The sequence below is a fragment of the Orbicella franksi genome, chromosome 1 (assembly GCF_964199315.1).
Source record: "Orbicella franksi chromosome 1, jaOrbFran1.1, whole genome shotgun sequence".
NCBI classification, from domain to species: Eukaryota; Metazoa; Cnidaria; class Anthozoa; order Scleractinia; family Merulinidae; genus Orbicella; species Orbicella franksi.
In genome coordinates this window covers 20,854,940-20,865,815 of record NC_138145.1, presented here as the reverse complement: position 1 = coordinate 20,865,815, position 10,876 = coordinate 20,854,940, and the positions used below count along the sequence as shown (strand labels likewise).

General features: G+C 36.7%; 1 long non-coding RNA gene across 2 annotated transcripts in view; it reads right to left on the bottom strand.

Annotated features, from left to right (window-relative positions):
- Nucleotides 1–639: 639 nt before the first annotated feature.
- The window catches only part of LOC145496834 (uncharacterized), a 14,061-nt gene continuing 3,824 nt past the window's right edge, over nt 640–10,876 (bottom strand). The window contains exons 1-3 of one of the 2 annotated variants that reach the window (XR_014050608.1): nt 10,769–10,876; nt 7,115–7,174; nt 640–3,979 (exon numbers count right to left, since the gene is read on the bottom strand). The exon at nt 10,769–10,876 is cut by the window's right edge and continues 140 nt beyond it. This is a non-coding gene — a long non-coding RNA (uncharacterized LOC145496834). Of the gene's footprint in view, nt 3,980–6,777; nt 7,175–10,768 lie in introns of those variants that run through there. The other variant, XR_014050612.1, reaches the window with a different exon arrangement.

Here is a 10,876-nt window from a genome sequence, read left to right as displayed (position 1 = left end):
CAAAATTTTTAACATTGTTAGCAGAGATTCGGCTTAGATCTTTAGCTTGATTTAGTTTTCAAATAACAAGACCCGCTCAGCTTCGTGTGTTAATTGCTCGTCTCAGATCACGGATGCTCTCTGGAGAATTGTCTTTCTAATTACTCATTCGCACGGGAATTGAATTTGCATTGTATAAACAATTCTCCAGAGTAACGTCACGTGATATGAAATACGACAACAAACAAACAAGCTGAATACGCATAATTATCTAAACCTTTTGCAATTTTTTTATTTTTAAATCAAAACTAAAGCTTATTTGCCGTAATAATCGGCCAATTTTTTTCATCCAAATTAAAGAGAGAAACTTGACATCGGTAGCTTCGCAGGTGAAAGACTTTTAGTGACTTGTGCTCTTTGGTGAAGTTTGTGGAATGACGGTCGGTCGGAGGTTTGGTCGGAGGTCAGACTGGCGGATTCTGTGTTCAAATCTTTCTTTGATTTCAACGGTGATGCACTGAAATTGAGCGCCCTGCTTTAGCGCTTCAATTTTTCTTGTCCAGGTTGCGGACATTTCCAACTTAAATGGGTTTTCATCCAAAATATTCCGGGAGGGCGAGCTTATTGGCAAATCTTTTATTTTTTCGATGCATTGACTTGCGGATTAGCATCTTGAACCAAATTACGAATTTGGCATATTAATTATTTTTCAACTCATTAATTCCAAAATTACTCGAGTTTGGCATTGTGACAAATTAAGACTGAGACCCCGAAGGCATGGGAAGTAAACTCTCACTTTCCTTTACGCTGTCCAACCCACTTAGGAGCAAACGGTCAACTCTTCCAAGTGTCTTACTGTCCCCGGCTTGGATGAAAGGATCAGCTAAAACAGACCAGGATATTAAAGTTGGAATATTAAATGAGGACTAAAGAAACAACACCGACTTGGAGAGGCAGAGTGGAAGCAGTCCAAAGAGCAGGGACAAGATTGGCTAGACTATTTTTTTATTATTTTTTTTTTTCAACAAAATAATGGACAAGAGAGACAATTTTTATTTCAATAAAATGTTGTTATCTTTCCACCTGAGTTGTTTTACTTTGCAATCCAACCATTTGAGTGAACCAGGTAAACTCACCAAGAATAAGCCAAGTTCTGGAAAAGTCTTGGTAAAACGTTGCAGTACCATCAACACTTAGTTTTAGTAAACTGCTCGTTTCTTATGTCAAAGTACGACACAGATACGTCTTTTTAGTACTTTAAATGAATGAAATATAATAGAGAAATCGCACCGAATTGTTTTAAAGTCTAACGTAAAATTTAAACGTATCTGTGGCGTACATTGGAACAGAAAAAAACCATTTACTAAAACCAGGCTGGAATCGTACCGCTTAGTTTAAACAAGACCTCAGTTACTGTAAACATAAGAGTTTCAGTCCTAAGCTGGACATATCAGTTCTCCTTACTAATATCCCCAAGTGATTTGATCTTTGTTTTGAGAATTTGGTAGTATATCAAGACAATATCCCGAGTTGATGGTTTTCAAATATATTAATATTGTAAGGAGAAATTATATGCTCATCACTCTTGGGACTGCCTCAGAGTACGTTTCCGAAAACCTCTTAGAAAGAATGGCTTCCAAATAATGGCTGAAAAACCCGAGAAAATTCACAACCGTGTACAGATTATTTTATTGATGTTTTGCCGGCTTATATTTGCTTTCAAGACAAATAGAAACGGCTCTGAAATATATTTGTTGTACGCACGGGAAATACATCAACTCCAGCGTATTTTCAAGAGTATTTTCAATTCTATAATTTCCGATCACACAACATCAAGAAACCGTGAAATTGTAAGCAAAGTTGTAATTGTAATTCTACTGAAGACAACTGGTTTGAAATCATAAAAACAAAACATGCAAATTTCTGCATGCTGTTTGCACCTCACGAGTAAATTTTTGCATGTTAACAGATCAAAATTATAATAGTTTTAACCTTTGCAATTAAATTGCTGTTATCTCTCTTGTAGTGCTTTAGCTGAGGATTTAAACTCCACAAGAAAGACTTCTGTACATGTACTTGCATTTCTCATCTTGCGTGACATTATTACGTTCTTTTTGTAACACAAGGTAAATCAGTCACGCGATAGTAAACATCCGTCCTTTTAGAAAATGATATTTACAGACTTGTTTTTTGGAGAATGTAGAACAAAATCGAAAATTTCGAAAAACAAAAAAAATTCTGCGGCAATCTTGAATGTGCATTTTCAAGATTTTAATGACATCTGAAGGTATATCGGCCGAGAGGAGAGGAAATGCTTTGAGAAACGTACCCATCAAGGTTTACAGTAAATAGAGATACAGTCAAACCAATCCGTAGGCGACCTTCTATGTACTTCGCCAAACCAATGTGGTGCTTATAAATCATAGATAAATTTCTCTTCTAATAATTTACCTGCACGAGACAATTTGGGACTTTTACAAGGTAGTCACATTTCAGACTCGAGATGGTCACTTCCTGGGGGTCACTTTACACAAGGTGGTCATTTAGAGAGGTTTGACTGTGTTTAATACTTCAGACATGCAGTGTACTGTAGCAAGAGTTTTCTTCAGTGACTTCTTAATATTTTTATCTTTTAATAATTTTTTTTTCAAAATGTCGTTTGCATGATACAGAAGTTCGACAGATCAATGTCGATATATCATCTGCCAATCAGTTTAAACTGTTGGTCAGTCAATCAGCCAATCACAGATTCTGTCCATTGGAAAGTGAATGAGTCAGGCAATCAGTCAGCAGTCTCTCAACAGTCAATCAGTCAGTCAGTTGACAGTCCATCAGTCAATCCGGCGTCAGCAGTCAATCAGTCAGTCATGCAGTCATGAATAAGTCAATCATAGTTAGTCATTCAGTTAGACAGTCAGTCAGCAGTCTGTCAGCAGTCAATCAGTCAGTCTGCTAGCAGTCCATCAGCAGCCAATATGTGGGTCAGTCAGTAGTCCCTAAAAAGTCAGTCAGTCAGTTGTGAGTCAATCATTCAGTCAGTCAGTAAAGAGTCAGTCGGTCAGTCCAAGGCAGTCATAAGTCAATTAGTCAGTCAGTTGGTCATGCGTCCATCAATCAGTCAGTAATGAGCCAATCAGGTGGTCACTCATGAGTCAATAAATTAGTCAGTCAGTCTGTTTGTCAGTCAGTCAGTCAGTCAGTCAGTCAGTCAGTCAGTCAGTCAGTCAGTCAGTCTGTCTGTCTGTCAGCAGTCTATCACTCCATCAGTCTTTCTTAATCCGTCAGTCAGTTTGTCAGAGTCACTCAGCTGGTCAGTTAGTCAGTCAGTCAGTCCGTCTGTCTGTCTGTCCATCTGTCCATTTTTCCGTTCGTCCGCAAGTCAGTCCATCCATCCATCAGTCAGTCTTTTCATGTTTTAGTTATTGTACATAGTTTGGATACTGTGAGTTTTACTGTGCCAGTTTAAGGATCATTTTGACAGAATAAAATTTCACGGTGCCAGTTTAAGGATCATTTTGACAGAATGAAATTTTGGTTTCTCTCAGTTTTACCTGGAATTCTCTCTCATTGTTAATGTATAAAACAAACTTGATAGACCATAGCTACTTTAACAATGTCAATCGGCCAGTCAATTGGTACTGCAGCCCAATTACTCACTAAGTTTTACAATCGCCAATTCAACAATTTTCTTTGAAGGTGAGAATACAATCTAATTCTGAAAAAACAGCTTACTTTTGAACATCAGACAGAAGATAAATTTAACAATTTCATGGACAATTGGCTTAAAAGAGTGTGATTTAAGAGCTTTTCTTACTCATTGTGTAAATAATCAAGGCACAAACTGCATGTCTGAAGTCAAATAATCAGAGCAGAACTTGGCTTATTCAAGAGCTTTGTTTACCTGGTTCACCCAAGAGTTGGATTGCAAAATAGAATATGCAGCCCTTCTAAAGATAACTGCTTGAAGATTTAGTCCACTTTCTCCCTGTTGGCATCTGATCTGGAAAAGAGAGAACACTTATTTGTCAGGCTAAGAAATAATGTTATAAAAGTTTTTATAATTATTACCATGTACCTAACATTGCAGTTAAGAGGGTTGTACAGGATCAGGTCTCTGGCACCGTTCATGAAATCAATGGAAAAAATAGCGAATTACATATCATGGATATTGAAATTTCATTTTCCCAAATCATGAATTCAAAATAAGCCAGCAAGGTACTCTTTAATAACCTGCTCTTATGCTCTAAAGAGTGTTACTAGGTCATACACTGTATGACATTTTTGAAAATCAAGTGAAAGACATCAAGGAAAGCTCTCTATTACTTGGTAGTTGCAGATGTCTTAAAAAACGCTAATTATACAGAGGTCACATTTGATGTTTCTGTCTTAACACATTTTATGGAGGTCTCAAAATCACATAGGAAAAAGTGTTTGATTAAAGCAAGAATATTGGTTGATAATTCAAGTTCTTCATGGGTCATGCGAAACCTTTAAGTCACAGATCATGAAGAATAATTTCCTAAATTCACATTTCACGGAAAATAAAATCATCATGAGAATACCCCTGTATGACCCTCAGTTAACTAAGAGGGAATTGGTCAACACAATGTTGATGTCCTGTTAACAAAATCTCAAATAGTCTGTGAATCAGTCAACTAAGAGGTCAGTCAGTCAGTCAGTCAGTCAGTCAGTCAGTCAGTCTGTCTGTCTGTCGGTCTGTGTCTGTCTGCAATTTAGCCAATCATTTTATTTGTTGGTATATTCAGTTGCCAGTATTCAGTCAATCAGTCAGTCAGTCAGTCTGCCTGCCTGCCTTCCTTTCTGTCTGTCTGCCTGCCTGTCTGTCTGTCTGTCAGTCGGTCTGTCTGTGTCTGTCTGCAATTCAGCCAATCATTTTATCTGTTAGTATATTCAGTCGCCAGTTTTCAGTCAGTCAGTTAGTAACTCAATCACCTTGCTTGCTCTTTACACTTGCTTAACAAACTGTCCAAGGGTAGCACTCATTACTACTTATTTCATTGCTACTGAAGTTCACCTGGTCAGTTTGTCAAATAGTCTACATATCAGTTCATCAATGAGTTAACCTGTTAGTCAGTCTGTTTGCCAATCAATCACCATGCCCGATCTACTAGTTGATTTGTTATCTTAAACAATTACATGTACACAGCCCATGAATAAATCAGTTCAGAGACCAACCAGAAGTTTAACAGGATGCTTTGTCAGTAATATTTTATTGGGATATAGTTAACATGACTAAGTGCATTGTTGAGTTATACAAGTATACAAGTTTACAAGCGTGTTATGGGAACTTCAAAGAACACAAGAGAAGCACATAGAAAACAATGAGTTGATGCACTTCACAAGTGTACTTAAAAATTTCCAAGTGCTAATCAGTCTTTCTGCCAGTCCATCAACCAGCCAATCAACCTCCCAATCAGCCAGTCAATTAGTTGATCATTTAAATGGATTAAAGCCCAGTTTCCAGTTTATCCTTTGCACATTTAAAATGAAGTGCAAAAGAGGAATTCAGTGCAATTTCAAGGTTACCCCAGGTGAAAAAGGCCACAGTGAAAAAGAGAAGACAATTTGTCACATTTCAGAGCCTTGTACATGTAAATTAGCACTTATGAGAAAGAATTTCAAGGTTGGACATATTTCTTGCCACTAAATGAAAGATATAACTTAATTAAAATGTAAAAAAAAAACATTGCAATTTCGAGTAGTGCAAATTTTGATGAAAATAAAAAAAATGTGTGAGTGGAATAATGATTTTGAGTGAGGATTTTTGCAGGTCATGATAAAAACCCTAAAAAATGGCATAACTGTTACAATAAGAATGCTACAAAGCAGTAATAACTTGATTAATCAAGAGTAATATACCATAAACACTGGTGGATAAGCCATACTCGCAAATAAGCCGCACCCCGAGTTTGGGAACTCAAATTTCGGAAAAAAAGGTTTTGGAAAGAGATCAAAATACTTCTCAAGTGGAGCTTGAGAAAGTTCTTTACATGTACATTTCTTGATTTTATTGAATGCAAACCAACATAAACTCACAAACATTGAAACCAGAGAATACTTCAAACTGAAACCCTCACCTATAATTTTAGTTTTGCAATAGTATGGACATGATGTCTACCAACTTTGACATAATTGTTTGATCTTTCTCTGGTATTTTTAAACCAGTAATTTTTTCATTCCTGTCAGTTTTCAGTAGAATTTTACATACAACAAGAACTTAACGCATTTGTTCATTCGTTCGTAGCTTAGTAGCCAGGCATTTTACCAGGAGATGGAGTACTGGACACAAGTAGCTCTTGAAGTTTTCTTTGTTGACTCCCCACCACGCAACATTTAGCTACTCCAGATAAGCTAGAATGGAATAATAAGCTAGAATACCTATGGTAGTTGGCAAAATTTCTTAGTAACTTTAATTTAACCTATCTTGATAAAAAAAAATTGGCTGCTATGGTAACATCGCTTGCAAGCTTTACATGTACGTTGCATGTACAAAACATTCTTAAATTTTGCACAAAAAAAAAATTTGATTTTGCTGTTAAATAGCGTAAGGGTTTTCGGAAGTACCCCCACCCAATTTTTCTGGGAGCACCCCGTCCTCTTTGGGCATAGGGAGGGGATGTGGTGGTTTCAAATTGACTAGTACAAACATGTACAATACAGCATTTAAAACAAATTACAAGTAATTTCCAAAACATATAGCAGTTTACACATACATGTAAGCTTACTTGCCATGTGTTGTCTCATTCCAGATGAATTACTCCAACAAAAATCTTGTTATGATTAAACAAAGACAAATAATTCATCTTAGATAGAATTATTCACCTTCTAAGGCAGATATAGCTATTCTATTTGTTTGATTTTGTCTGCTGTGTGTGTGGCAGGGGGGGGGCAACACTAGCAAGAGTACTGAAGATACTGCTAGTGGGGAGGTGGCAACACCCACGAAAATACACATATGGCAGGGGGGGGGGGACATACATGACAATGTTTCATACACAACGAAGCTAACTTAGAAGCAAGCTGGAACCCGATCAAAAGGGGAAGAAATACATATCACTACAGTTAACAATGTAATTTATAAATCAAATATATTTTGTTTGTCCAAAAAGCTTACCTGCAATCTAAGTTCAATTGCTCGCCAACAAAGCTCTCCAGCTCCAAGCGAAGTTCTTCCCTAAATATACCACAGGTACACTGATAATGAGAAAGTCCTCCATATGAACAAACAATGAAAGCACTACAAGGAAAGGTACTAAATGTACTCAGTGAATAAGAAACAAATTAACCTTTTAGTCTGCCTTTTCTCAGCCTCATTCACTTTCACAGTTCAACAACTGTTGTTGCAAAGCATGCTGGGAACGTTCACTCATCTCGTGCATTACCCTTGCGAGTTGGTGTCGGGACAATATTCATGAATGGGGGTTGGGGAGGGAAAAGGGGGTTACTCCCAGAAATCCAATTTGAAATTTTTCAAATTTGAAAAATCAAACCAAAATCTGTGATTTTCCCTACCCAATTTACGACCTGACCAAAAATTCGAACCCTACTTATGACCTGACCCTTATATCAAAACACTGTGTCAGACCTGCCTTGTCAACTCCCAATAACTCGAACCTTCAAGGGAAATTAAAAAAGGTTGGAGTTACATGTATCAGGAGTTTGAGTTATTGGAAATTGAGAACAAATGACTGGAAATAAGGAAAAAAATGGTGTTTAATGTTTTTCTATTCATGCAATGAACATTTTAATTAAATTTCACTGCACTTCAAGAGAGCCAAGAGATTTATTGACATTTTGTAAAAGGAGTTAAGAAGCAACACTTTGTGAAAACTAGCAGAACCTAAATTAACTGACACATGTTGTGTAATGTAAAGGAAAGAAAAAAGTTCACACGGCTGCTTCAAAATGAATATTTTGGACTACAGTACACTGTTTGTTTTGACTTTCACGTATTGACAGACATGTACAGTACTGTGCAATAAATTGTCTTCTACTCTTCTACGGTATACAGTAATGTATTTCTATGACTTACAGTTCACAACAAAATATCTCATTCCGTCAATGATTTCATACATGTAGTTGCTACATTCAATTTCATAGTTGTTACGTTCAATTTCATAGTTTCTATGTTCAGGGTGGCTGCTTATAACAAAGAAAGACAAACATAGGACTGCTACAGGGTGGCCGCGGCCACTTAAGGTTACTGTATACCTTCAGGGGTGTCTCCCGTCCAAGCGATGTAGCGCATCCGGTTTAAGCTGTAGATACCTAAACCCCTATATCAAATTAAAGGTTATAGAGCTGGCTATCAAACCATACCAAAAATTTTGAAATAAAATGAATTGCCAATTTTTCATGGCCACTAAATGTAGGCGTCCTAATCACCTTTTGGAAGCTACAAGTCAAAGCAAATTTTGTTTTTCGCCAATTTATTTTTTCCTCGGTTTCAGGACAAAAAGCGCTAAAAAAAGTATGTCAGCATTTTGCCATATTCAATTGCAGTAAAAAGTTACAGAACATTTTCGAAATATGATTTAAAAAATGTGAAGTGATTTTACAAAAATTGCTTTTGGAGAAAAAATATTTCGAAATAAACAATTTGCAGACACTTTTTTTTATATATATGTTAATCTAGGTACTGTCCAAATTTGGGGGCAATCAAACAAATTCCCTTTGAGTTGTAACTCTTTAAAGTGTCTGCTTCAAGCGAAAAAATTTATCCGAGAAAACAGCGCTAAGAAAAATCTCTTGCTTTGCAAACAAACTTTGCCCACAAACGCCTTCAACTGGGTTCTCAGATCACTGAGCCAATCAGTGCTTGGAAAATTTACTACCATTAACTCGCGGTGAAATTTCTGCATGAATCTCCAAAAAACCCTTGTGTTTTGCAATGCGCTCAAGGCGGAGAGATAATTTTTCTGCAGCTGGGTTTTTCTTGAAGCTGGTCTGGCAAAATGATGAAGACGAAAAAGGATATGAATGCTAGAGTAGCTGGGCGACCAGAACAAACAAAAGAAAGTGCGGCGGAGAAATTGTGCATGGATAATATTCCGATGTATCTCAATGAGTTGGACAATTCATCAAAAGAGTCACTGTAAACATCGCTGTTATCGCTGTCGAGTTCCCAAATTTTTACAGAACCTATCTCTTCTCTTGACTCGATCTTTTTGTCTGCTTGATACAAAAGCTATGGCTTCATCCGCGAGGCCAACTTTCGCTTCTTCAATCAATGATGTATTTTCATCTGTTCTTCGCTTTTTTGAACTGGCAAACTGAGTTTTCCGTGGTCCATGTTTACTTATAACTTAAAAGAATTACACCTAATGCAAAAAATGGTTGGATTCACAATGCTGATTAACTGAGTAGCCAGCCAATTCGTGGTATCCATATGAGTAATATTCCCACGAAAGTAGTCTTGGTTGATTGCATACATGTTATAGGGCTGTCAATCAAGAGGTAAGTTTACTTCTGGCCATAATGTAAAACCTCCATTTCTCTGCCAATATTAAGTTTTTTTCGATTTTGTTTTCAGAAATTAGAGATTACTCTTCGACCATTACTTTGAATCAAAAATCTAAATTTGAGGAAAATTGCCGATCTGAAGGTATACTGTAACCTTAAGGGCCAAATTAACTGATCTCTATGAGCCGTTGCTAAGGAAAATTTATTCTCATATAACCTCATCATGTTTAGTTAGCTCAGAGTTATTTCATGTGTTTTAACTTTTTCATGGTCAGTAACACTAGTGATGACATCATCAGGCAATGCCCATGGTCATGTGACTAATATTGAAAAAATGCAAAGGCTCCAAGGCAAATTACTTTATCTGGATTTTTATCATTGATTTAATATTTTAATTTGAATCCTCATTACGCTATGCATAGATTTTGTTTCATTTCTGAAAGGTCAGATTTTGAGAGAACTTCCAAATATTGAAAAATTCGTAATCTTCTGAAAAAAGCAGGATTTTGAAAAAGGAATGCATAACTATGTTTCTAACGTTGGCTTTAGTCGAAATTTGTCGAAAAAGGCTGGATTTAATCAAAACCACATTTCCTTTAGCACTTAAAGAAAACCGGATGTGCACCCAACACATATTGGAAGTTACCCTATCACTGTGTGCTCAATTTCCACTACCAGTGCACTTCGGTAAGATCAAACAAAGCCACACAGAGTTAGTTTTTCTCTTTCTATTGCTCTTGTTTTTCTGTCTTTCTCTTATTAAATTTTTGTCTTTGCTTGAACTTTTTTTACTTTGCATTTTGTGAAACATAATGAAAAAATTGTAAAATGTACGCAAATTTGCAAGTTATTGAGTTGTTTTTATTTTCCGTGCTGAAGCTGACATATGTAACCGAAAGTAAAAATTTTGCCTCCTTAGCAACACGCGTGAGCGCACCCATGAATCAGTTAACAGGTCCTTAATAGAGGTGGCTGCCCAAAACAGGTAACAAATAAAGCATCTGTATGGGAAAAAAGTGGTACTTTGAAAACTGGCTGCTTAAAAGAGGGTGAAAGTTTAATACAGGGACGTTATATACAGGTTCGACTGTACTGCCAGATTGTCGTTACATTTCACTGGCAATGTTGCCAACTCTTTTGCATAAAAACACAATGGAGCAAACCTAGAGAGCACCAATCAGGACCAGTTGATCTGGAGTCAAACTTGCTAACAATTGGACCAGAGGCTTATTAGAGCTTTTATCGTAATTACGTGCACATGTACATAAGACAAGCCAAACACTACTAGCAGTGTCAACATATTTACCTGCATACCACCAGTATCTCCTGTGGCTGCTTATCTTAGTATCCAGGGCTACACTTAAAACGTCAGCAATTCATTCTGAAAAGGAGCAACAAACACAAGGTGTTTAAT